This window comes from Ursus americanus, chromosome 20, assembly GCF_024610735.1.
Source record: "Ursus americanus isolate L20-20 chromosome 20, mUrsAme1.1.p, whole genome shotgun sequence".
NCBI lineage: Eukaryota > Metazoa > Chordata > Mammalia > Carnivora > Ursidae > Ursus > Ursus americanus.
In genome coordinates, this window is record NC_142146.1 from 50,488,327 (window position 1) to 50,513,626 (window position 25,300).

The following is a 25,300-nucleotide window of genomic DNA, read 5'->3' on the forward strand; positions in this document are numbered from 1 at the left end:
CAATCCAGGCAGTTTCTCGCTACTGGATGTTACAGTGATTGAAACTTGGTTATGTAAATGAAAATGTTTTCTTCGTCCAATTGCAATAATTTCCACATGCTTGCCATATGCCTGTTCTTTTGAATAGCTGCTTGTTCTGAAACATCATGAGAAGAGCTAGTACCATGGGTAGCTACTGAAGTGTCATTTAACACCATGAGCTTCTGAAGGATATCACTAATACTCCCATGGTCAGAGCCACTGTGGACCATTTTGCAGCCTGTGCAGTGTGCGGCCATGACCCGTATAGACTCAATGTGACTGGCATATCTTAGAGTTGTTTGGGGTCTAACTATCTGCAGTAACCCTGCGAGTGGCCTAAAGATTTATTAGCTTTCTCAGAGAAAAACTTCCAGCTGGGAGACCCTTCTCTCTACATGGTCCATTTTTAGTTTCCATCCATCAAAATTTATTGCTAAGAGAATGTGTTAAAATGCCACTCGGTATACTGGATGCTTGTCATTGTCTCTTCCATGTTCAGTTCACTAGAAAGAAAAAATGCTTACATGTTTAAGTATGTCTCCATATATGGTGCACTATAGAGATAGGGTTTTTTTTTTTTAAATCATTGGCAATCATTGCTTTATTTATTTATTTTTTAAAATATTTTATTTATTTATTAGACAGAGATAGAGACAGCCAGTGAGAGAGGGAACACAAGCAGGGGGAGTGGGAGAGGAAGAAGCAGGCTCATAGCGGAAGAGCCTGATGTGGGGCTCGATACCAGAACGCCGGGATCACGCCCTGAGCCTAAGGCAGACGCTCAACCGCTGTGCCACCCAGGCGCCCCGAGATAGTTTTTTTTTTTTTTTTTATGTGAAATGTTATGATTTTAAATGCCTTTCTGGGTACTTTCAGAGATGGCAACAAATCTAAGCCAAGATTCTATGAAAGGCCACATTCATTCCTCAGTCCACCTGCCTTTAGATAATTTTGAGAACAACCTACTAGATTCTCAATTTATTTGACTGGCAATTTTGACTGCTGGTTTGTACTTCTGATCATCTGAGCTTAACCTCAAAAAAGCAGATGCTGTCATTCCTAGAATGACCAGAACTGGATGAGTCAGGGGTACATGGGATCTGAGTGGTCCTCTGGTCTGGTTTTTCCTTAGATAAAGAGCCTGTGGCTTAGAGAGTTGATAGCAGTCCATGTACACACGGCTGGCTGGTGGCAGGAATGACTCTTGAATCTCAAATTCCAAAGTCTTTTTTTTTCCTGTTACATCTCATTATATCCTGTACTCCTATAGAAAACACAGACTTTACCTTGTGTCCCAACTTTGTTATTTGCCCTTGTCCACATTCATGAGGACATTCAGTAGAGCCCTTTGAGCATTAAATGTGATCTATTCCATCTTTAGGAAGAAAAATCCATTACTAGCCCGGAAATATAGACTGGGGGTTTATTGGTCATGACTTAGGAGTCAGGGCTCCACCACTAATTGTGTGGATTAATTAACTGGTCAATTAACTTTTATGGGCTTTCCCCAATTATGAAATAAGAGGGTTGGACGCGTGGCCTGCCATGTAGTCTCCAGCTCCTGCATTCCATGTTCTGTGGACTCTACTCGTGAGTCCCCATTATCTTGTCCTTAAGATGAATTTGGAACATATGCACACTCCTTTGAGATCATGATTAAATGAGATCATGTTTTCTAGTAGCCTAGTCAGTTTTGGTACCTGATTTTTCCCATGTTGCTTTCAGTACTTAGGATCCTAACCCTCTAATATTCTGTTCTTTTCTTCCAAATTACCACTAAATATACAGTGACCTGTCGTTCTGCTCTGGCTAGTCTAGCCTCACTTTTTGTTTTTGTTTTTGTTTTTGTTTTTGTTTTTGTTGGGAAAGGACCGTTGCTAAAATGAACAAAGGAGGAAATTTCCCAGGTGGGTTCTTCAAAGTCTCAGGGATCTGCCAAGGGTTGCCGTGGTTAGGACTCCATGACTGCTTTAACCAGTGGTAGGTGTCTGGTCCACAGGGAACTCATGGGGCGCCTGGTTTGAGAGCTGAACCCAAAATAAATGCTTAGGACTAGCCTCTTCCCAACACACTCAAACAGACTCTCTCTCTTAGAGCCTTAGAATCAGAAGCAATGAGGTCATAGAAGCTATGTAGTAGAGGAACAGTCAGAAAGGAAGGAAAATGAATAGAGATAGAAGCTGAGTCACAATCATGGTTGGCTCACTAGAGCAGGACTAAATCAACAAGCCTGAGGCAATGACCAAATGACCTGATGACCAGAGCTCTTGTTGCATCCCGAGGGCATCAGACGCTCTTGCCGCATGCTACACCATGTTCTAATTCTCTGTGAGACCCGGCCAGCTAAAAGCTGCTTCTCATAGCTCCAGAGTTCCCCACTATCTTTCCAATAATTTCCATCTCCTGAAAAATCCCGGGTAGTCCTCTGTACCTTGCCATTTGAAAGAGCCTAAATAACATGGCGTCTTTGTCGAAGTGTCTGCATGGTGTATGGGGTCATCATGCAGTAAGCGCTCAGCAGTGTTTGCTGAATGCCATGTCGAGAAGTACGGAATGACTTTGGAAGTGACTGAGTCCATGTTAGGCGGTGAAAGAGTAGTTCTGTACAAGGATCAAGGTGTATCCAAAGCTCTCTGAAAACTTGTCGGCTGAAGCGCAGTGAGGCCTTGGGAGTAGGTGAAGGAAGAAGGGGTTTATGCAGCAAGATAACTAGGAAGGATCCCTACCCAAAGGATTTTTCCGTCCAGTTTGCCCACACTGCCTGAAATTGATGCTGGGAGATGAACTTCTTCAGTGGGTCACTCTGCCTGCAAGCGCCCACTTATAAAATACTTCTGTTCAGAGGCAGGATTAACACGCAAAGCTGTTATCAGTATTTCCTACCTTAGTGTGCGTTCATTCAGAAAACCCACTCCTTGCAGTCTGTCGTCTTCAGGGACTGAGGAAATGGGAGCTTCGATGGTCACAGGCAGTAGAAAGGGGATATTTTCGGAGCGTGGAACACTGCTGAAAGAAAGAATGGTGACCGTGTAGACATAATAAATTCTGGCTGCTCTTGGTGAAAGAAACAGTAGGGACAAAGCCAGATATCAAATACTTCCAAGCCTTACTCTAGATAGCCCCGATGACCAAATATAATACAAAAAGACACTCTTCAAGGAGGTATGTTGTAGGACAAAGATTATAGGCTTTGGAATAAGAAGATCTGAGATCTGAGTCTGTTCTCTATTGCTTGTTTATCACACATATAACTTGTGGTTTCTGGACCTTGGGTGCCCCATCCATAAAACGGGACATAATAATAATAATAAACAATTCTTCAGAGGGAGGTGGCAAGGACCAACGGAGAGGATGGAGGTCCAATGGCTGATAATTGCAGACTGCATCTGTTGCTAAATAGTTCAACAGTAGTAGCTGAAGGGGAGGGAGTAATTAAGAATGGCTTTGGCTGAGGGTAGACCCTTCCTGCTGCTAAGTCCCTATCCCCCAGTCCCCACTCTGGCTGGGCCTTGGAAGAAGGCCCATGGATTGACTTTTCTCCTTCCCCACACTGCTGCTGTGGTGGTTACTCATCACTTGGGAAACATTTTTTTCCCATCCTTTTCTCACTAGCAATCACTTCTTTATTCCTTACTGGTCTTGCTTTTCTGTAATTAGTTCTGAAATTGACCTTAATAGTAGCCCATTAGATTATCTCTTTGTCCCTTCAGTTTTCTTTTATAAATGTCTTCTAACAGATAGGTATGACAAATAGGAAGCATTGGTTGCAAACTACAAAAAGCTTGAAACAAGCTAGTTTAAGCAATACGGGGTATTTAATGGTTTATCTTACTAAATGGCCCAGACAAAGATCTTCAGGCAAAGCTTGATCCAGCAGTAAAACAATGACATTGAGACCTAGTTTTTTTCATCTTCTCTATCCTGCCTTCTGTGGTATTTGCTTTTTTTAGGCAAATGCATTAGTCCCCATCATGACCCTAAGGTGACTGCCAACAGCTTCAGTGGTCTGTCCATCAGGAAAAAGTGACTAATGTTTTCCCAGCAAAAGCCTCAAGATTCACTTTGATTGGATAAACTTAGGTCACATGCCTCTGAACAAATCTCTGTGGCTAGGAGAGATAATACATTGAATAGCTTAACCTAAGTCACATCCTCTATTCCTGGGACTGGAAGTAGATTAAGTTCTTCCAGAGTGCCATGGATCCCAAAATAGTTTCTGGGCTGATAAGAAAGTGAACAGGGAAGAACAGATGCTGAGAGGACACTAACCAAAGATCACTGTAACAGGTTAGAAAAAGAGGCCATCCTTCTGTGAAAAGCTGCAGGGACCATATGCTTAACGGTTTTTCCATCTGAGAACTAGAGAACATGCTGTTTAAACCAAATTTGATGTGTCCAGTGTAATACGGATTTACTTTCATCAATAAGCATGAAAAACAATCATTAACCTTTGAATTTTGTGATTTTATAAGCACTGACTTCTATCCTTCACTGCTCTCATGAGGGCAGCTTTTTGTTGATGCATTTTGGCCATTTTCAACATGCTCTAAATTGAAACAGAGGATGTATTTTTTTTCCCTTCTAGTGTAAAATCGAATAAGCTACAGCACCCTGCAGGAAGTCAGTCTAGCCGCAGCAAATCTGTACTTGTTTTTGTGAGAGAGGATGGGAAGAATGAATATTTGCCCTGTGGCATCAATTTCCTGTTTAATGTTCTCCAAAAGGCATTTGGAAAATGCCCAACAACACAGATGTACGTAAATACCATACATAACTTGTTTTCGTGAGTGGAAAGAGGAGTCTGTAAAATTATGACAAGGCTGGCTTACCTTCACCTGCTGGTAGTTGGTGAATCACTCTACCTTTAACTTAGTGATTTGGAGAATGGATCATTCCAGACTGTGGCATTGAAAGGACAAGCCGTGTAGACATAGCATGGCATTTAGCTTCTGAGCCCAAGTTCTTACTCATTTAAGGCTACTTCCATCCCAAAGTTTGCTGGTGCCTGCTGGAGGCTGCCGTCAGATCACCTGTAAGAAGTATATACATACCAGGACAGTTTTCTAAATAAACGAACAAACAAACAAAAAATAACCGCCCAGAACAGAAACCCATCTGTACGATTAGCAGACAGAAATTTGTTTTCAAACCGCAGAAAAACATATGCACATACCACATAGCCTCTCTCAAGGTGTGGGCTGATGCGTTCTCATTTCTGTAGATCGCCTTACCCCAGACCACTCACACACCATTTTTGGACTTCTTTAAAAGGTCACGGCTTGGTTGGAGAGCCAAACTCTTTTATTTTTTCAGCGACTAACCTTTAGGGCTACTACATGAATTAAGAACTTGACACAGAAAAGAAGATTCAGACTAAAGAATCCATTCTCTAACTTACCCTTCTTCGGAGCCACTTCCCCGGCATTACACAAGGTGAGAAAGAATAGTTACGATCTGTTGAACCCACTAAGGTGGTAGAGACGGTATAGACAGCCCGAGGCCGCCCCAGAAGGTGGTGGAGCCAGCATTTGAACCTATATCTGGCTGACCTAAGGTCCATGCTCTTTTTTCAAATTTAGAACTTATGAATTTAGGATGAATGATAGGCTTCAGAAGATTCACAAGAGCCTACAATGGAACGCAAGTATGGAAGTGTGTTCATACGTGCTTTTTTTTCTGGGAAGAGGGTCTAAAACTTTCATCAGATTTATCAGCTGTATTTCTAGAGCCTGGCACAGTCGGAATACAGTGGAAAAACCGTAAATACTAATTCAGTGAACAATATAGGCCCATGACCCGGAAGAGGATCGGTACCGCTGATTTTAACACGCCTCTGCATCCCTATAGCTTGTCCTAGCACCTGTCCTATGGTTTAATGGATTTGAATTTCCAGTACAGCTGGCTTTGTTTGGGACACATAAATGCATTCTTTTAAAAAGTTAAAAATACATAATTTAGTTGATAAGTCATTTGAAACTATTTGATAGTTATATAAAAATATTAAACTATTTTATATGGTATTGTCTAAGGAGATGTTTTTTCTTAAATAGAGCACATTAATGCAAAGGACTGGAAACTAAAGAACAGAAATATAACATGGGCTACAAATGCAAGTCACAAATTTTAATTTTAATCTTCCTAGTAGCCACATTAAAAAAGGATTTTTTTTAAAAAGCAGGTAAAATTAATTTTAATCATATATTTTATTTAACTCAGTATGTCCCCCAAATTCTCATTTCAACCCGCAAGCAAAATTGAAAGTTGTTAATGAGATATTTTACATTCTTTTTTTCCACACTAGGTCTTGGAAATCCAGTGTGTAATTTTACACTTCCTTCAGACTGGCTTTACTGCTTCTGCTCAGGGGCCATGCTGGCTCCTTGCTGCTCCTAGGGCTGGTGCACACGGAGACTCAGGTGTTTGAAAGAGGGCAATGTTGGTGAAGCATGGAGGAGAGTGGGAAGAGGGTACGGCAGGCTTGGGCATGTGGGGAGACACCTCGATAATCCAAGACCCAGTGACGTTGGGTTAGGCCGCCAGCTCATATTGCCAAAATTGTAGCTTTGCAGGTGATTATTAAGACAGGCTCTAGAAAAACAGTGGAAAAGTCAGCATTTCAGCAGAACTTCTCCCATACCCACAGTCACCTTTTCTTGGTAACCGACGTGCAAACCTAGGGCGCACATTTAGGGGAAGATGTGATGCAGAGTGACTAAAGTTACACCCAGTAATTATAATAATTTTGTTCTTTTAACCACACCTAGAGCAAAGGATCTGTGTTTTATAGCGCACAGCTTCGGCAGTCTCTGGCCCCCTGGGGGAGAAAAGCAGAGCAGAGGTCCTGGACTTGCATTCCTCCCTTTTACAGATACAGAAAGGAGGCAGCCGAGTGCCTGAGGTCATAGGCTGCAAGAACAGACAAAGCTGTAAAAGAGCCCAGGAAACTGCTCTGCACCCGGCCCAGGCTTCACTCAGTCCTTCCCAAGGCTTTTGCCCACGGCGTAGTCCTCCCCTCCTCTCTGGCCTGCCTCCTCCAAGTCCCGAGAGGGAGCACACTTCAAACACCTTCTGCTTCTAGGCAGAGCAGCGCTGTGATCTACAAACACGACTAGAAATGTCTTGTTGATGTAAAGTATCTTGTAAAATAACATCTCTTCTAAATTTTTTAGTGATTCAACCAGACAAGCGTCTGATTGTCATTTTCCAGAAGAGACCGCTAATCCATTTGGGAGCTCATAGTGTGGTTAGCATGGGTGCCACGCCCAGATTCCCAAGAATTGAGGAGTTTTATCTGAATCCATAGAGCATGGTTTCCTTTTATCCTGGGGTCTTAAGTTAAAAGCATTTGCTTGAGACAAACAGTAGAGGATGTTTTAAATTGTAAAGGAAAAAAAATACAACATACGTGAAGACATAAACCACTGGAAAATGAAGATACTGTTCATTTGGGACCCTCCATAGCTCCTAATAAATGACAAAACATTGACAAGATAAGTTCAAATTGTCAGAATAGAATGAAATCTATTGCTGGGTGAGGTGCCAACGTGGTTGAACAAAATCTTTCCACTACCATGTTATCCCCACTGCTGTTACAAGCACCATCAATATGCTCTTTCCATTAACCTTCAGGTAGTCAGGGAAAGGACCCAGGGAAACAACGTTTGATGAGGAATTTCCCCTGTACTCAGGGCCGTGTCCTCCCACAGTTACTGGGTCATGGGATGGTACACACTGGAAAGTGCAGCATTTGTAAACCATTCCACAATCCAAACAATTTCTTGCCCCTGTATAATGATGTAAAGTTATTTGCTGAGGTTGACATCGACTGGCCTAATAGAAGAATCTCAGAAAGCAATTAACTAGGTGGGTGAAAATACAAGTCAGCGATGGCTGTGACTGAGCACCCTTGGGGAGTAATGAGACAGGAATTCCTAGGACTGAATTCATAAAGGAGAGCACTAGAGTGTGGAGGAGTGGATGGGTCGGCGATGACTCATGTTCCCGCACAGCGTGCAGCCTCAAAATAGTGACGCTGATCCTACGAAGTGTGCGTAAAAGCCAGTCTCAGAACTGCAGACGTTACTCGGGGATGATCGTTGACTCTACTTTCGAAGATTACTTCCTAAGACAGCTTTTGTAGAAGCACAGGGCTCGGCTCACAGTCAGTTTATGAGCACAAACAGGAGGTTGGTTCCTCAACACGTGTGATCTAGAGCAAGATTCTTAATGGCCTGAACCTCAGTGGCTTTCTCTGCCAAATGGGCATCATGCAGTATAAATTAGAAAATGCAGAACTCATTACATAGGACCTTCGACACACATTAGGAGAGATGATAACGTAGGTTTTGTTCACTAAGAGAATGCTTGCCTCATCTCCATTAATCTCCCCATCATCCCCAGGAAATAGGTACTATTTTCACCCCCATTTTATAAGTGAGGAAACTGAGGTTTAGCGAGGTTACGATCACACAGCTTGCAGAAAGACTTCTACTTTATTTCTCACTATTGTGCTCAACTAGACCTCTTTAATACGTAAACTGTATTATTTGCAATGGTTTAGACACCGGTGGAAGACGAAGATCATTCAAACCCAAAATATAAAGACATAGAGAAAAAGCCACTGATCTGGAAAACTGGGCCATTTCAAAGGACATGCAGCTTTATTACTTTCCAGTACATACAGTAACCAGAAAAATGACTAATCCGTGCTGGCAGTTCAGGCCCACATTCAGTAAATAGATAAAAATGATCAGCGTATCTAAGAAGTTCTGGTCTTGCCTACACTTTGAATAGACAGTTATATAAATATAAGAAATCTCAAGTGCTGGAAAACAAATTATTTTCTTTGGTAAGTAAATGCTTCCTTTCAAATGTTATTTATACTATCCATTTATTTACTAAGCCACTTTTTCTCACAGAGAGTACAAAGTACACTTCAGCTCAGTCCCCGCACACATTATAAAAAACTTAGAGATTAAAACTGTCTACATTAAATGTTAAGATATTTTAATCAGATTAACTTATTTGCCCTTTAATTCTTTAGAATATAATGTTCCGAAGAAATGTAAATTTCTAAATGGTTTTCAAGTATTACAGTTATCCAAACATCATAAAAAAAAGATTTATTCTAGTATTAATATGAATGGCATAATATCAGCTATGTCCTCTGTTAATGTAGGAAGCTTTTGAGGAATACAATCTTTCCTCCCGTGAAATATTTATGTCATTTACGAGTACTCTTTATAGTAGAAAATGGAAAAACGGAGAAGAAAGTGTTCAGACTGTAGTCTGGGACAACAGTGGTGCTGATCTGCCCTGGGTTACAGACCTGGGACTTTCATTCACTTTGGTATACCAGGCGTGGCCCAACGTGGGCGTGGAATCTTTTAGTTACTGCTGTTAATCCATGGAAAATACTTTAGTGTGCTTTATTCTCCTTAAAAGTGAACAAATTGTTGCAAAAAGAATAATGGGATTTGTTAAATATGGTAGTCCTGAACCATGTCAAATAGTTTGTGGTTTTGTGGGAATACAGCAAAGGTAGTTATTGGTATTGTAATAAATGAGGGTCTCAGCAAGTTCCAGCTGTTGAACATACGATCATTACTTAGGAGTACAAATAGCAATATTTTTCCATCTCCAGAGTACATTCTGCTCCTGATACGCCTGCATAACTACAATGAACCATTAGTGGGAGTTACACACAGAGGAAAGAGACTGAGGAATGACATTTCTTTTCTGCTGCCCAAATGAAACTTCTTCTGGTTGATATCTGTCCAGAGTTTAATTTTCCATATCACACAAACTCTGTCACTATTTGAGTTCCATTTCGATAAGAGTCTTTCTTTATAAAAGCCAACCAAACAGTACATTTTTTATTAGGTGGAATCTGGTTTTGCCACGTATTGGTGTATAACTAAATTAATGTTCAACAAACAACTTTTAAGCATCTGCTTTATGCCTAGCACCGCAACCTGCAAAAGCAGAAGAAAAGCACCAGACGCTGCCCTTCCAGAATTTAAGTCTGAGTAGAGAGATAAGATATATTTATCCAGAGTCAGAAATATGTAGAGTTAGAAGGGATCCAGAAATGATATAGTCTTGGGGTTATATATTCAAACTCCAACAGAGAATTAACATGAACAAGTGAGTGTCCAGGCTGCTTGGGCACCATGTCACATCAGAGGGTCCCCACCCCCATGTTAAAGTTGCTGGGGTGCCTGGGTGGCTCTGTTAGTTGAGCATCTGACTCTTGGTTTCAGCTCAGGTGGTGATCTCGTGGGTTGTGGGATGGAGCCCTGCATCTGGCTCTGCACTCAGCCGGGAGTCTGCTTGAAGAGTCTCTCCCTCTGCCCTTGCTCCACTTACATGCATGCATGCTCTCTCTCTCTCAAATATATAAATAAATCTTAAAAATAAAAGACAATTGCTTTCCTTCTCAGTGGATTTTTTAAAAAAGATTTTATTTATTTGAGAGAGAGAGCACATGAGCATGGGGGGGAGAGGCAGAGGGAGAGAGAGAAGCAGACTCCCTGCTGAGCAGGGAGCCCCACGCAGAACTCCATCCTAGGACCCTGGGATCACGACCTGAGCCGAAGGCAGACACTTAACCGACTGAGCCACCCAGACGCCCCTTCTCAGTGGATTTGCCACCATGCAGAAATGTAGGTCTCTTGTTGCCTGATCTATTGATTTTTTTTTTTCCAGAGAGGGTAGAATTCCAGGCTTTCCAAAAATTTCCCAATCTTTAAACATTGCTAACTAATTTGAGTTTCACTAAGGTCAAATGAAACACATCTGTGGGCCTTATTCAACCCGAGGGCTGGCATTTTGCAACCTATGGTCTAGACTAACTCTTCCATAATGTGCAGATGTGGGAAGTGGCCTCTCCACAGTCTGGAATTGTTCTCCAGGACTCCCAGTCCAAAGCTTTTGTCACTTAACTACACCTTCTGTCAACAAGAAAACAATTAGATGACTCAGAAAGAAAAAAAAATGTAGTTATAAAGCAATATGTTAAAGTTGTTGGGTTTTTTTTTTTTAAAGCACAAGATAATATCATGAAAACAATGGGGTGAATCTTATGGGGAGAAGTAAAAGAGTGCTCATAGTAGGAAGAATTCGAGAAGGTTTTACAAGTCGCATTTAAGCTAGATTTTGAAGGAAGTGACTAATACGAATTGATAAAAGATAACAGTAAAGGGAATTAGGTAGAGGAGAATAGAATGAAGAACATATAACCAAGAATTTGCATATGGACATGTAAGACAATGTAGAGAATCAGGGCTTAATCAGGGAGTAAAAATTATGTCACTCTAATTCACTCAGCAAATATTTCGTGGGCTGGAACTGTGTGCCAGGCACTATTCTAGGCCCTGTAGATAGAGCAGTGAACAAGAGAGCCAATCTGGGTTCTTGTGAATTCTTTTTTTCCCAGTGGCACCATAAAAAACAAGTGGAAAATAATATAAAGTACTATGAAGAAAATAAAACGAAAAGATGTGACAGTAGCATCTGTGAATGCACATTAGACAGGATAGTCAGGGAAGACCTCTCTGAGGAGGTATTTGCACTGAGGCATTTGCACTGAGTCCCAAATGACGAGAAGAAGCCATCATGCAATGATCTGGGCTAAGAACTTTCAAGACACAGAAGAAAGCTTGTGCAGTGGGCCTTGGGTGGGAAGGAGCAGAAAGACATGTGAGCTGTGGCAAGGATGATAGGAAAAAAGCTCAGAAAGATTGGCAGACACTAGCCTTTGGTAAGGAGTCTGAAGTGAAATGAGGTTTCCCATAGGGAAGCTGCATAATTGGTTTTAGGGACCATTTCTGATAAGAAAGCAGCATAATTTCTTAAGAAAAGGAGGTAGGTAATGGAAGTTCTTGAATGGAAGCTGATGAAACACAGTTAATATTGGGGAATGCTGTAGATTTCAGTGGGCAGAAGAACAGTGGCAAATATGGTGGCTGAGAATCTATTCTGTCTGCTGAGTGCAGATGGGTTGAGATCAGGAGCTCTGGGTAAAAGCTGTTGTACAAGTCCAGGTATGAGGGAGGATTAGGATTCAGTCAGGAATAATGGAAGTGAGGGGAGGAAAATTAGCATCATGGACACTAAACAGAATGAACTGATGTAAGTCAAAACAACCAGGAGAGGAAAACTGTTGTGAGGATCTCCTAAGTTTCAGAGTTGGAGGCCCTTTGGGATCAGCCTTGATAATTAAGATAGGAGAGAATATATCAAGATAGTAACTCTTACTGGATTGTAAGTTATATATTATAAGCAATTAGAAATACAAAATTTGAGAGGCCTTGGAGGTGATAGTTGAGGGCAGAAGAGAGGTTTGAAACTACTCCTTGTATCAACAGAAATTGAGGAGAATAGAGAGAACTTTCCTAGAAAGTAATGTAAAGAAGAGAATCAGGTCAAAATACTAAAACCTGATTATATCCACAGCAGGGTTGAAAGTACAGGGTAACTAGGTGTTTGCTTTGTTTTGCTTTTTTTTTTTTTAAAGTTTTATTTATTTTTGTTAGAGAGAGTGCACACACACGTGTTTGCGCAGTTACAAGAGCAGGGGGAGGGGCAGAGAGAGAGGGAGAGAATCTCCAGCAGACTCCCACTGAGCATGGAGAGCGGGGGTGGAGGGGTGAAGGTGAGGGCAGGAGACCTGGCTCCATCTCAAGACCCTGAGAACATGACCTGAGCCAAAACCAAGAGCCAGCTGTTTATCTGACTGAGCTACCCAGGTGCCCCTGCTCTGTTCTGCTTTTTAAATTGATTTGTTAGTCAAGGAAAAAAAGAACATAGACCCTTTGTCAACTCAAGTTTAGAAAAAAATACTTGTTAGAAGCAGGAAGTTATTCTATATCAATGTAATAAATAATAATATATTTTACTATAGGAAAGTTGTTATTTGAAGCAAAATTTAAAGAAACATAAAACTTGACTTACTTGGAAGGCTTTTAATTTTTACTTACTACTGATGATTACTTAATATTTGAATGTAAACCTGAGTGTTTTCCTAGAACCTGCAACCTCTCTATATAGTCTAGAAAGGCTGGTGGTCTTGAACTTGAAAGCTCTGAGTCTCAAAACAAAACAGAACGAATTTTCGGGCAGACTTAAACCGACCCTTTACTCTTTACATAGCAAAGCATTAATTTTATGTTTCAACAAAAATTTTTAAAAACTTTTAATAGCCACAAATATTTATAAAGAATGAAGGCATGGTCTCTGCTCTCATGAAGCTTCCAATTTCATCAACAAAAATAGAATTTGATAACATCTCCAATAGTAGAGGAATAACTATTTTAGCAGAGTGCCAAGTGGGGGTTAGAGAATAAGCATTTGATTGTTTTGTGGGAGACCCTTGGCCAATGTCAGTTCCTTTTGAAAAGAAGAGTCAAGCTGAGTGTAGAGGAAAAGATCAGGGAACAAGTTTGCTCTTCAAAACTCCAAACTGTACTTTCCTCGAGGAAATTCTGAGAAAGTTAGGCCATTTAGGAAAAATCAAAAGGGTTTCTTTCAATTATTTTAAAAATGCTTCCAAATTTTTTCGTTGTTTTGATTTTGAGGAAGATCTCTATCGCTTTTGTGAACATTAAACATGTACATCCATGCTCATCATGAAAATTCAAATAATGCACACGGTACAAATATGAACATGAAAAAACATCATCACATTTCCACCGGTTCATAATGATATTATCATTATTAAGAGTTGAAAACGATATCTGGATGCTTTCTCTGCATACAGACACAGAAGGATAGATAGAAGGGTAAAAAAGGAGTAGGGAAATAGAAATACTTTTATAAAAGTTAAACACTGTGTTGCATCTGTAATAAAATATATTACATTTAACTATCTTAATTTCAATAGAAAATGAAAAAGGCAAAAATAGAAGGGAAAAAAGATGGATTAAAGTGTCAGAAAACACCTGAAGCCATTGGACTTTGGCCTCTAGTGACTCGCTACTGTGTACTAGGTATACTAATCCTCGTGATGTAGTAGATGTTTATTAGCTTTATTTATGCTACGTGAAGATAAATGTTTAACACTTCATTTGATGCGTTACGCTTATTACCCTGCCATGTTTAATACAATTCACTTATAATAGATGAGATAGCTTTCTATCATGAGGAAGTATTTTCTATTGATATTTATGCTAAAACCTAACAGAGATAATGCAGGATAGGCAGTCCTCTGCGTGGCTCTGATATGCATGGGTTTCGGTTACCACACTGTAGTTAAGTAGCACAAGTGCCCCAATAACACAGGTCAAATTTTAGTTACCGTGCTGCAGAGTATCTTTACTGTATTTGCATAAAGTGCAAACTTTGCTCCTAGCACTTCAGCACACAAATCACTATGTAAATAACAGATGGGAATCACAATCCACGACCAATCACTTCCTTGAAAGTCTGTACGGTCACCTCGCATCTGATATTCAGTTCACCCACAGATAGCAAAGCCTGCCGTTGTCTCCTTGTCTCCCAGTGAGAACCCTCTGTGACATTTTACAGAAAGAGTTAATCAAAGGAGTGACTTGACCAACAGAGATGAGAGTGCAGCACAGAAATGAAAGAGATACGCTGGAAGCAGAATCTGAATGCAATGTAACTGGAGTTCTCGAAGACACTGCTGGCCATGGCAGTGTCGCCAGCTCAGTGTGAGCTCCTCCAGATGGGCAGCCAGCACTCAGCAAAGCCAACTTACTGACATCGGTGGGGAAGAAGCCGTGATGAAAAGGATGACGATGTCCCAGAGGAAGTGACTCCAGGAAAATACTTCACATTAAAGAAACTCTTGGAGGTATTTCATGTCACTGAACATGCAAAGGATAAAGCGTTGGGAGCTAATCCAGATTTAGGAAGGAATATGACAGCTTTGCCAAGGCATCGGAAAGATATATAGAAAGTTATGTGATGAGAGGAAAGCAAGTACTGTTGAAACTCTTCTTGATGCCTTTTCGCAAGGAAGTGAAATACTTTCATTCTCAATGTTTTTAATGTTTTGGATTCTAGTTTACCGGATGTCAGTTTTTACAATGTTTTTTCATTTCCCAATACATTGATAACTGACCTTAGGAGAGTTTTTCATGTTTTCGCAAAAGTTTTTCAAGATCTTGGAATGATCATAATGTTCCCTATTGATGATTAAGATTACTTTGCATGGCTTTAGCTTACGTAGGCCATTTTTATGGTCCCACACTGCCATGCAAAGTGAGGTCTCCCTGCACTTAACTCTATCGTACAGATTAGCACTTAACATATATTTTGTGTATTTTGACTCCAACTGGATTTTAAGTTGCTTAATTACAGAAATAGGGCAAAGCAAACCCTTTATTTCTACATTGCCTACTCTGCCTAGCATAGCACTGAACGTTTGGAAAATGCTTGAATAGTACTTATTGGTTCACTACTTATGTGGAAGGATACGGTTTTCATAAAGTGTCAAGTCATAATAATAAATATTATTCCTTTCGTTAGAATGTAAGCTTTCCCCATTTTACTTTCCACTGTTAGGGCAACAAAGTATGACTCCCAGGTGTATCCTACTGTCTTCAGGGTGCATTGTTCCTTTGGATGATGATGCAAATGGTGGCCTGTAGATTTGCTTTGTGCACAACCTGTACAATCCTACAGGCAGCCCTGATGCCCACCCCTATTACCTAAAACAATGCTTCCCATGCCAAAGGTGCATGATAAATATTTATTGAATTAATTTAATTCATAATAATTTCTAGGCCCGTGCACTGCATTATTTTGTACCAGATGTTTTATGTACATTATTTCATTTTATCTTTACAACAATCCTGTGGCCCCATTTCATAGGTGACAAAAGCTTGGCTCGGAGGTTAAGTGACTCAGCCAGCAAGGGCATGCCAGAGCCAGAATGGGAATCCAAGGTTGTTTGACCCTAGTGCGCCTTGGTCACCCCAATGATAATAAACTGACATCAGTGACACCAAGTGATGTGCAAATGGATTAGAGACAAAAAGATGATGCAATTAAAAATCTCTTCAAACTCATTTCCTGTCTATCACAGGCCTACTTTGTGAGGGGAGGACTTCCTATCAAATTTATTTTTGTATTTCTTCACATTTATAATTTCCCTCATGATATTCTTTTTCTAAACACCAATTTTTAGAAAGAATCTCCCCAAAAGCATTTCCCATATTAGCTTAAAGTAGAAAAGGCCCCAAATCATATTATTATTTAAGACCATCTAAATTTACAAGCCATTTCATGAAGCCACCTTGGTATATAAAAGAATGTGTGTGCGTGTGTGTGTGTGTGTGTGTGTGTTTAACACCTCTTCCATTTTAAGAAGTTTATGTTTTAAAAAATCATTTGGTTTTCTGCTTTGGCATTTCCCCACGCTAACCCTTTATTGGTACTTCCTGGCTGATAAACTACCGATTGCAGGGGGAGAGTATCACCGTCGCACTGCACACACTGTAAATTTCCTACTCCGGTAGCAACACATGAGACTCACCACAGCAGGCTTTTCATGGGAAAGGTCATGTAGCACATGAAACCCGAAGAGGTCATCATGGCCATCAGAGGCTGCGTGCGATGTCATTGGGCAAACCCACTATTGTGGGAAGGCTGTTACCACTGTCAACTTGGCAAAGGCCTCCACTTCACACTTGTTTTCTTTCTCTTTGTATATAATAAAATCCTCTTTTGACTACTCTTCTCCTCAGTGAATAGATGTATATATATTATTTGGTGGGAAGAGTTAGTTTGAATCCACTGTTGAACAGAATATGGCTTACGATCTAATGACTCCCTGTCCCAGTTTCTCTCTGTGCCTCTGTCTCTCTTGCTTTCTGTCCCTGAACCCCACACCCCTACCCATTTTCTCTCCCCAGGATTCTGTGCTAAGACTGCTTTTTAAAACCAGGCGTTTAGGATTTGATATCTGCTCTACATTTAGACTTCTTGCTGTGTGCTATTCACAACGCCCTTTCCTGGCAGTCCACGTTCCCTTTCTTCAAATCTTCACACTTCTCTTCCTTTCTCTTGAAACTAGAGGATCTGTTACCTTCAGTTGTGTTTAATAAATGCTCAGTTAAGGTGGTAGCTTGGCCTGTGTGTGGGACCTGAAACAAATAATTCTATCAACGGTGGTCAGTTAGTGAGGTTAGTGAGTTTCTTCTGTTGACATTTTCTCGCTCAGATACCTGGTTCTCCTTGGGGCTTAAACTACAGCGCCCCTGGGCAGATTCAATTGTTCAACAAATATTTACTGAGCACCAGCTATACGCCAGGCCTGTAGATATGGTGATGAATAGGACCAATACTCCTCTTACCTTCCCTGAGCTCACATTTTAGTGCAGAGGGCATTAAACAAAACAGTAAATAAAAGGATATGCAATATACATATTCATAGGTAAGTGCGACTGTAGGGAAGGAAAACTTTTCCTCTAACTCTCTTATCTCTGTAGCTAGGACTTGCAAATTCAGCTGACAAATGACGATTAAACAGGATAAAAGCATACACACTTTATTGGATGTTCGTAATTTTACTTGGCACAGAGGACTTCACAGGAAAGAGGTGAAAACAGACATGGGGGCTTTTATGCCATTTTAACAAAAGGTGACAAATTGTGAAGAAGTAACTTTACAAAAGGAAGAGGTTTGGGGCTCTAGGGGTGGTAAATTGTGGGGAAATGACTAGGAAATATATGAGGGAAACAAATGGAAAATAAGGATTACTTTAATAAGATTTGTTTGTGCAGGCTCATCTTGGCATCAGCTCCTCATCTCCAATGATAAGAATTTTCTATTCTTCCTGGTACCAGCAGGACATCTTTCTCATAGGCAATTTATGCCCTGCTTTTTTTAGAAAGGGGGAAGGGCAGAGAGCCCTTCCTGTATCTGCTATTTTTCAATAGTCTTCAGCTCAAAATAATCAGTATGCCAAAGTAGCATATTTGGGGCTGCATGTTCTGATCCCCTCACTAGGAAGGCAATAAATGGGTACTATGATGTGGTAGGCATATACGAGTTTTAAAAAAGTGGTCGTTGAGGGGTGTTAAGCATACAACTCCAGGTTTCGGCTCAGGTTGTGATCTCAGGGTCATGAGATCGAGCCCTGCATCAGGCTCCATGCTCAGTGTGGAGACTGCTTGAGATTCTCTCTCCCTCTGCCCCTCCCCCTGTAAAATAAATAAATCTTTAAAAAAAAAGTGGTTAGAGAAAATTTTTCTTAGGAAATGCATTTGTTCAGAGAACTGACAGATAATATCTTGGATAGTCAATTCAAGATCCCAAGAAAGAAGCGGGGGGTAGAGGGAATAGCACGGCTACCCTGTGGCAGCAATGAGCCAAGCTGTCTGCTGAAGACCAGAGAGAAGGCCAGAGGGAGTGTGGAGAGGTGAGCCAGGGTGAGTGGAGGAAGTGAGGCCAGGGACTAGGCAGCGTCTGGATCCTCTGGCGCCTCTGTGGGCCCTGGGAAGGAATTTGAATCTTACTCTAAATGTAATGAGGAACCACTTGAGGACTTAAACAGGGGAGTGACATAGCCAGTGTATTGTATTGTATTGTATTTATTTATTTTTTTGATATTTATTTTTTGCTTTCCCTGGGGTAGTTTATTTTCTACTTAGGATTCAGAAATAAACTTAAAAGAACAACTATAGGAACTGTGAATGTGACCATTTATAACAGAAAACAACCACACGAGTTTAATAATCAAATGAAGGATAGCAGGTGTACTCTAAAAAGGTCATTCCGAATATCCGTGCAGGATGGATTTGAGGAGGTGAGATGGTAAGTACAGGAAGTCTGACTGGGAGGCGAACACAGTAGTCCATGAGAGGGGATGACGGTTTGGCCTAGGCAGTACGGTAGAGGTGGGAAGAAGGGCACAGACTCGCAATACAGTTTGGAAGTAGAACTACCAGGACTTGCTGATGAGGTCAAGTAGATAGATACAGGAGAACGGGGGAAGGAAGGAAGAAGAAATGACTCAAGATTTTGGCTTGACCACTGTGGAGTGTTCGCTGAGCTGAGGGAGGCCAGGGGAGGGGCAGGCTATGGGTTGGAATGAAGCGTTCTAGTGAGGTGCCTATGGGATACCCCGACGGCCGTGTGTAGAGCTTGGAGTTCAATTGCAGCTCCTTCCCTTACGTTTGGAGAAAAGTTTAAAAGGCAAATATTTTAAGAGAAACAACAATACATCTATCTTGGAATTAGAATTATACCTTCATCTACTCACGTTCGGGTTAGCTGTCTCAGTTTGGAAAGCAAATGACTGGTGACAGCAAGTTGACATGAGAGAACCCTTTGGACATGTGCTTCAAATCGATCAAACTGATTTTTTCCGAGCAGGACTCTCAAAGTACACGTCCGGGACTGTTGCAAACAATCCCAGTGGACTCTGGAGTTAGACTGACTGGATTTAAATCCCAACGCCATCACTTGCTAATTTTATGATGGTGACAAGTTCTTTAAATCTCTTGTCAGGCTTCCTGTGTGTAAAATGGAGATAATACCAACCTCATAGGGTTAATGTCATCAGCAGCCTCTTTTGTCTTATGTGACCCTTATGTGAAGGGAAGACATGAGAGCAGTGAAGGTTCCTTTGTCCTTGGCTCCCAATCTGGCCTAGACCTGAGCTGGACTGGCCTACGAGGTGCTGGCGGAGGTGCTCGATATAGCCCCACAGGAAGGCCGGGACCCTCCTCATCGTCTTCTCTGCTTTGAGATGTGCTGTGAACATAGGGAGGTGCTGCTGGCAATGAGCGGCTCGTCATTTAGTAAGCTCGCAGGAGGGTGTGGAGTTGACCCTGTCTTAGCCTGGGGCTCTAAGACATGCTTGAGGACGAGATGAGTGTTTGCTGTTCACAGATGCCCCCAATGCAGTGGTTCTCAAATTTAAGTGTGTATCAGAATTCCCTGGACGGCTTGTTGAAGCACAGATTGCTGGGCCCCACTCCCAGGATTTTAAATTCAGGAGGTTTGGATGAGGCCCAAGAATTTTCATTCTAACAAGTTTCCAGGTGATGCTGATGCTCAAGGCCCACACATCAGAGGAGCCACTGCCCTCCTGCACCCCAGAGACCTAGGCAGTACGTGCGACTCTGACCACATACTCTGTACCTGGTACAGACGCAGGTAACCATATCCGCAGCAGTGTGAACAATGAAAACAACATTCTCATCCTGGGGGGAAAACCTACCTCTAAATATAACTTCTCTCAGCTCCAGAGCGCAGATTATAATCCTGGCTTTCAACATCAATTGAATCCAAAGCACAGGTAAGACAAAGAATATAGAAAGGTAGGAAATTACCCTAAAACCACCTCCCTCTGATCTCTAGGCCAGTCCAGGGCCTGGTTTCCCTAGGTGGGACCCCTGCATCCTCCCTGGATTGACTAACCATAGGAATTGGCCCCGGCAGTGGCAGGACCTGAACTGACCACAATTTCCGTATGCTCTCTAAAACAGTATCTTCCTCATGGAGATGTGTGTAGGGTACCTTAGGAATTCCATCTGGGGCTTTCAATCATACTACATCCAAGATCATACTGCAAGGAGTCAAACTTGGCCCAGAGGAGGGAAAAGTATTGGCTTTGCTCTTAGTCCTAGCCTCAGATACTATTTCATTTCTACTCTACAGACAACGAAGAATGAGGTACTTTTGTTCTTTAATTCATTCTGAATTGTGTCCCTTTTCTCTCCTCCTATTTCCGGAAGGAATCCTCATGCAGGTTTTCCCTGACACTGGCTCCTCTTGTAAGAGCCGGTATTGCTCCCCTCAGAGGTCTTCCTGATGTTCGAATGGTTGCTAAGTCTCCTGTGTCATTGTGCACAACCTTCAACTCCCCCCCACCTCCCCCCAAACATTCCTACTGCTGCTCTTTCTCTCTGCTTTCTGGAATTAATGGTTTTATCAGTCAGGTCAAGCTACATTATGCTGCAATAACAGATGAATCTTCTACTTCAGTGGTTTACAACAACTAAGGCTATTTTCTGATTTATTTTCTCACTCATGTTAGTAACAGATCAGCTTCTGATCCATGTCATCTTTATTTTGGGACTTGGACTGAAGGAGCAATCCCCACCTGTGACACACGGGTCATTTTATAACAGAGGCAAAAGCAATGGCAGAACCATGCAATGGTTTTTAAAGCTTCTGCTAAAAGTGTCACATGCCCTTTCTACTCACGTTTCATTAGTCGAAGCAAGTCAGAAAACCAAACATAATATTGGTGTGTGGGAAGTGTAATCTCTTAGCACAGCCTCTCCTGCAAAATCATCCTCCCTTGTTGGGAGGGGCCAGTAGAGAGGAGCTGGACTTGTATATGTTTTTGCAAACTGATACAAATTAAACTGTAACTTAATGGGCATCCAAAATATCCAAGTTGGTAGTGATCTGCTCCTCTCTTCTCTTTTTACTTTCCAGCCTCCCTGTTTTTATTGGCTGCTCAACCCACTTTCTTCCTGTCATTCAAGCCACATCAGCTTCTTTGGACTCTACAAGCCATCTTAAACCATCTTTGATTGAGAGGTTGAGAAAAGGACAAAAAGAAGTGAAACAGGGAGCATGAGGAAAATGAGTTATTTTCTTTAAGAACTTTAAAACCGTATACTTCCATAGAGTTGAATAAAAGTGGGCTCCAGAGGAAATGTTTATGTGTCCTGTGTGGCACAGATTAACGATATTGCCGGTTGTTGGTGGCCCTTTTTAGTCGCTGGCCCTGTTTGCTGGGATTGTGCACAGACTTGGGGTAGTTCATGAACACTCTCCGCTCCTGTGTGGCCAGAGAGTACAGAGGCCGTGAGACTGTTGGAAGAGCTAGTAAGAAGACACATATGGCTATGATGGAAACAAAAGTGGGGGGAATAAACATTCTAAATGAGGAGAAAACGATGAGAGTTGCATGTGTGTAAGGGATGAACTGTTTCACAGGAGGAACAGTTCTGAAGGACAAAGAGAATCAGGCAGCAATTGAAGAGCTGGGCTTTTGCAATCAAGAGTCATCAGCGAGAGATGAGGCAAAGTGATTAACAAAATGGAAAGCATGGCCCACGGGGTTAAAGGATCACAATCAACACAGATGTCCTTTAGCCCGTGTTAATTCAGGAGAAGGCCAAGAGTTTGTTTGAGAACTTAAAGGCTCAGATATGTTTGTGGTAGACCAAGGCCAAGCCGGCCTGCAAAATAAGTGGAAAACTCCTACACCCTGCCGCCCAGGTGTAGATAAGGAGAGACTGCCCCGGGCTGGGCACAGCAACCATTTCAAGGTCTGGAATCTGGACATTAGCCTGAAGGAAGCAGCCCGTTGGATAGCTACATTTTGGCCTTATATGGTAGCATAAATTGTTTCTGGTTGCTGATGTGGCGGGAGGTATGAAAGATAGTGAGCCCGCACTTCGGGGCTCCCCTGACCTCCCAGACATCTCACTCTCTTCAAGCTGCCAAGACCACCAAATTTATGTGTCTCTGTGAAGAATAAAGGAGGCAGTGGGCAGCTGCGTCTGCCTTACCTCATGTCTATCCTTTGCACTGCTTGGATGCTGCTTTGGAAATAAATCAAAGTGCAGCATCTTTGAACTGAACTCAGAATGTCATTCTTGCCCATTCTCTCACCTAGACCAGACTCCATGCTGTGACTCCCATGGAGTAAAAGTGCATTCGGGAAAGCTCTTGTTAAAAGCCACAAGTGGTCCATTAGTTCAAGGCCTAGCCCCATCTGCACTGTCAAACGAGTGGTAAATTCATGCTATATCACTGAGGTCAAGAGATTACTGCCTCAAGAGATTTTCAGTGATCTATTTTGGTGGAGAAAATGCCTGACAGTACTTATGTGTCATTAGAGAGGGGACAAGTCCATCTGACTTAAAAGTTTTGAGAAACATCTAACTCCTATTAGATAGAAATGTGTTCATTATTATAAGCCTAATCTCCTCTTAGTCACATCAGACAGTGGCAATGGGGTGCAAATGTCACCTGCTTAGGCTCTCCCTTTCCCTCTGAGAGTCTCTCCTCAGGCACCCTTACAATACCAAGGGCTCCTTACAATACAGTGTGAACAGCACTGCCCTACCTTAGGCAATGTTAGTAAGTTATAGGCCAAACTAGGACACTTTTGAGTGGGAAAGGGAGTACAATTGGTAATTATGCTAGACAACAGACATAACCTGGGGCCATCCTAGGAAAATTGAGAGTCTAGTCTCCCTATAGATATCCTAATCCCAGTGTTTGCCTGCCAAGTCTCCTTCCAAAGGGATCCTGTTCTGTCCACAGCCCCCACTGAAGAGGCAGCCCCAGGCTCTTCGGGCTGATACTGAGCCACCAGCCTGTATTCTAGTTGAGCATGTGACCCAAGGCTGGTAAATAACCCTAGGCTAGTGACTCCAGGAGACCTCGAGGAGGCTTGGCTAGACAAGACAAACCTGGTCAAGCAGATTCCATCATGAATTGGAAATCCTGACCAAAAGAAGCCAGTGGGTAATGATTCTTTTTTTTCAGCCTCCACACTGTTAACATGTTGAATTCACACTTCATTGTCAGTAAGTAACACCTGTCATTGCACTACAATTCTCAACTGCTAGGGAGTGGGGAGGGGAAGTAATAATAGAAAAATCTCCAGCAATGTCTCCTAAAACCACAAATGTACACACCCTTGACCAAGTAATCCCAAGTATAAATCCCAAATTTATCAGACAGACATGCTTGCATACTTGCAAAATGCTCCATGTAGAGGCTATTCATTGCAGTAGTGTTTTACTAGAAAAAGACTAGCCCCCTAAAATGACTCAATGTTGATCAGCAGGGAACTCATTTGTGAGTTATGCACATCCATAAAGTGTAAAATATGAATGTACTAAATGGAATGACCTTCAGTATGTAAGTGAAAAAAGCAAAGTACCAAAGAGTATTAACAGGTTGCTACAATTTGTGTAAAAGGTAGGGCAGAGGGAATGTGTGTATGAGTGTGTGTTTTACTTGTGTATGCATAAAATAATAAAGATAATAAAGATTGCCTCCAGGGAGAGAAATTGGATGGCTGGGGAGTGAATTGGAGCATTTTCACTATACACTCTTTTATACTTGTTGAATTTTGAACCATGTGAGTTTATGACCTATTTTGAAAATGAGTAAATAAAATTAAAGCTCTAGGATATATGACAGCTCCTAGGTAGAAGCTTAGAAATATTAACTCAGGGGCGCCTGGGTGGCACAGGGGTTAAGCGTCTGCCTTTGGATCAGGGCGTGATCCCGGCGTTATGGGATCGAGCCCCACATCAGGCTCCTCCGCTATGAGCCTGCTTCTTCCTCTCCCACTCTCGCTTGTGTTCCCTCTCTCGCTGGCTGTCTCTATCTCTGTTGAATAAATAAATAAAATCTTTAAAAAAAAAAAAAGAAATATTAACTCAATATTTGCCCACAGGGCACCTAGGATCCCTTCGGGCATGATGCACTCAGGAGCATTGGGATTTGGGGACTGGCAGTTTTAGGATTGGGTGGCAAAGTCCTGATTATTCAGCAACATGTGCTAGGCACTATAGGAATTACAGACATTAACAGAATAATTTATAGCTGCATAAAATGTGAATATATTTCACATTACTGAACTGTACACTTAAAAATGGTTAAGATGGTAAATTTTATGTTATGTGTTTTTTTACCACAATTTAAAAAGCAAGGAAATAATTAAGAACAAAACAAAATTTAAAAAATTGTAGTCTCCTTAGAGCCTGAATATAATCCAGTATTTTAACCATAGATGATGCTTAACAAATGTTTAATAAATGGAATAGAGTTGGCAGAAGAGAGAATAAAAGTAACAAATTAAAACAAAATGGAGTGAGAGGTGCCTGGCTGGCTCAGTCAGTAAAGCACAGGACTCTTGATTTCAGGGTTGGAAGTTCAAGTCCCATGTTGGGTGTAGAGATTACTTAAAAAAATAAAACCTTAAAAAATACAACCCCCAAACCAAGGGCATGTGGGTGGCTCAGTTGGTTAAGTGGCAGGGTTATGAACTCAGGGGCATGGGCTAGAGCCCCTGTCAGTCTCCCCATGCAGCTGGGAGTCTGCTTGGGATTCTCTCGCCCTCTGCCCCTCCCCCACCCGTGCATGCACAGGCATGCGCAGGCTTGCTCTCTCGCTCTCTCGAATGAATAAATAAATACATCTTAAAAAAAAAAGATTCTCTCTCTCTCCTCTGCCCCTCCCCCCCATCAATTCTGATGGAGAGGGTCAGAGTTACATGCATTGTGATGCAAAGGAACAAAACGAAGGCTTTTGGATCCTACAG

General features: G+C 41.7%; 1 long non-coding RNA gene across 1 annotated transcript in view; it reads right to left on the reverse strand.

The window, feature by feature from the left end:
• Positions 1 to 685: 685 nt before the first annotated feature.
• LOC148108428 (uncharacterized) overlaps positions 686 to 25,300 on the reverse strand; it is a 35,807-nt gene continuing 11,192 nt past the window's right edge. Inside the window, exons 3-4 of the long non-coding RNA XR_015727905.1 lie at positions 4,851 to 5,051; positions 686 to 3,027 (exon numbers count right to left, since the gene is read on the reverse strand). This is a non-coding gene — a long non-coding RNA (uncharacterized LOC148108428). The remainder of the gene's footprint in view (positions 3,028 to 4,850; positions 5,052 to 25,300) is intronic.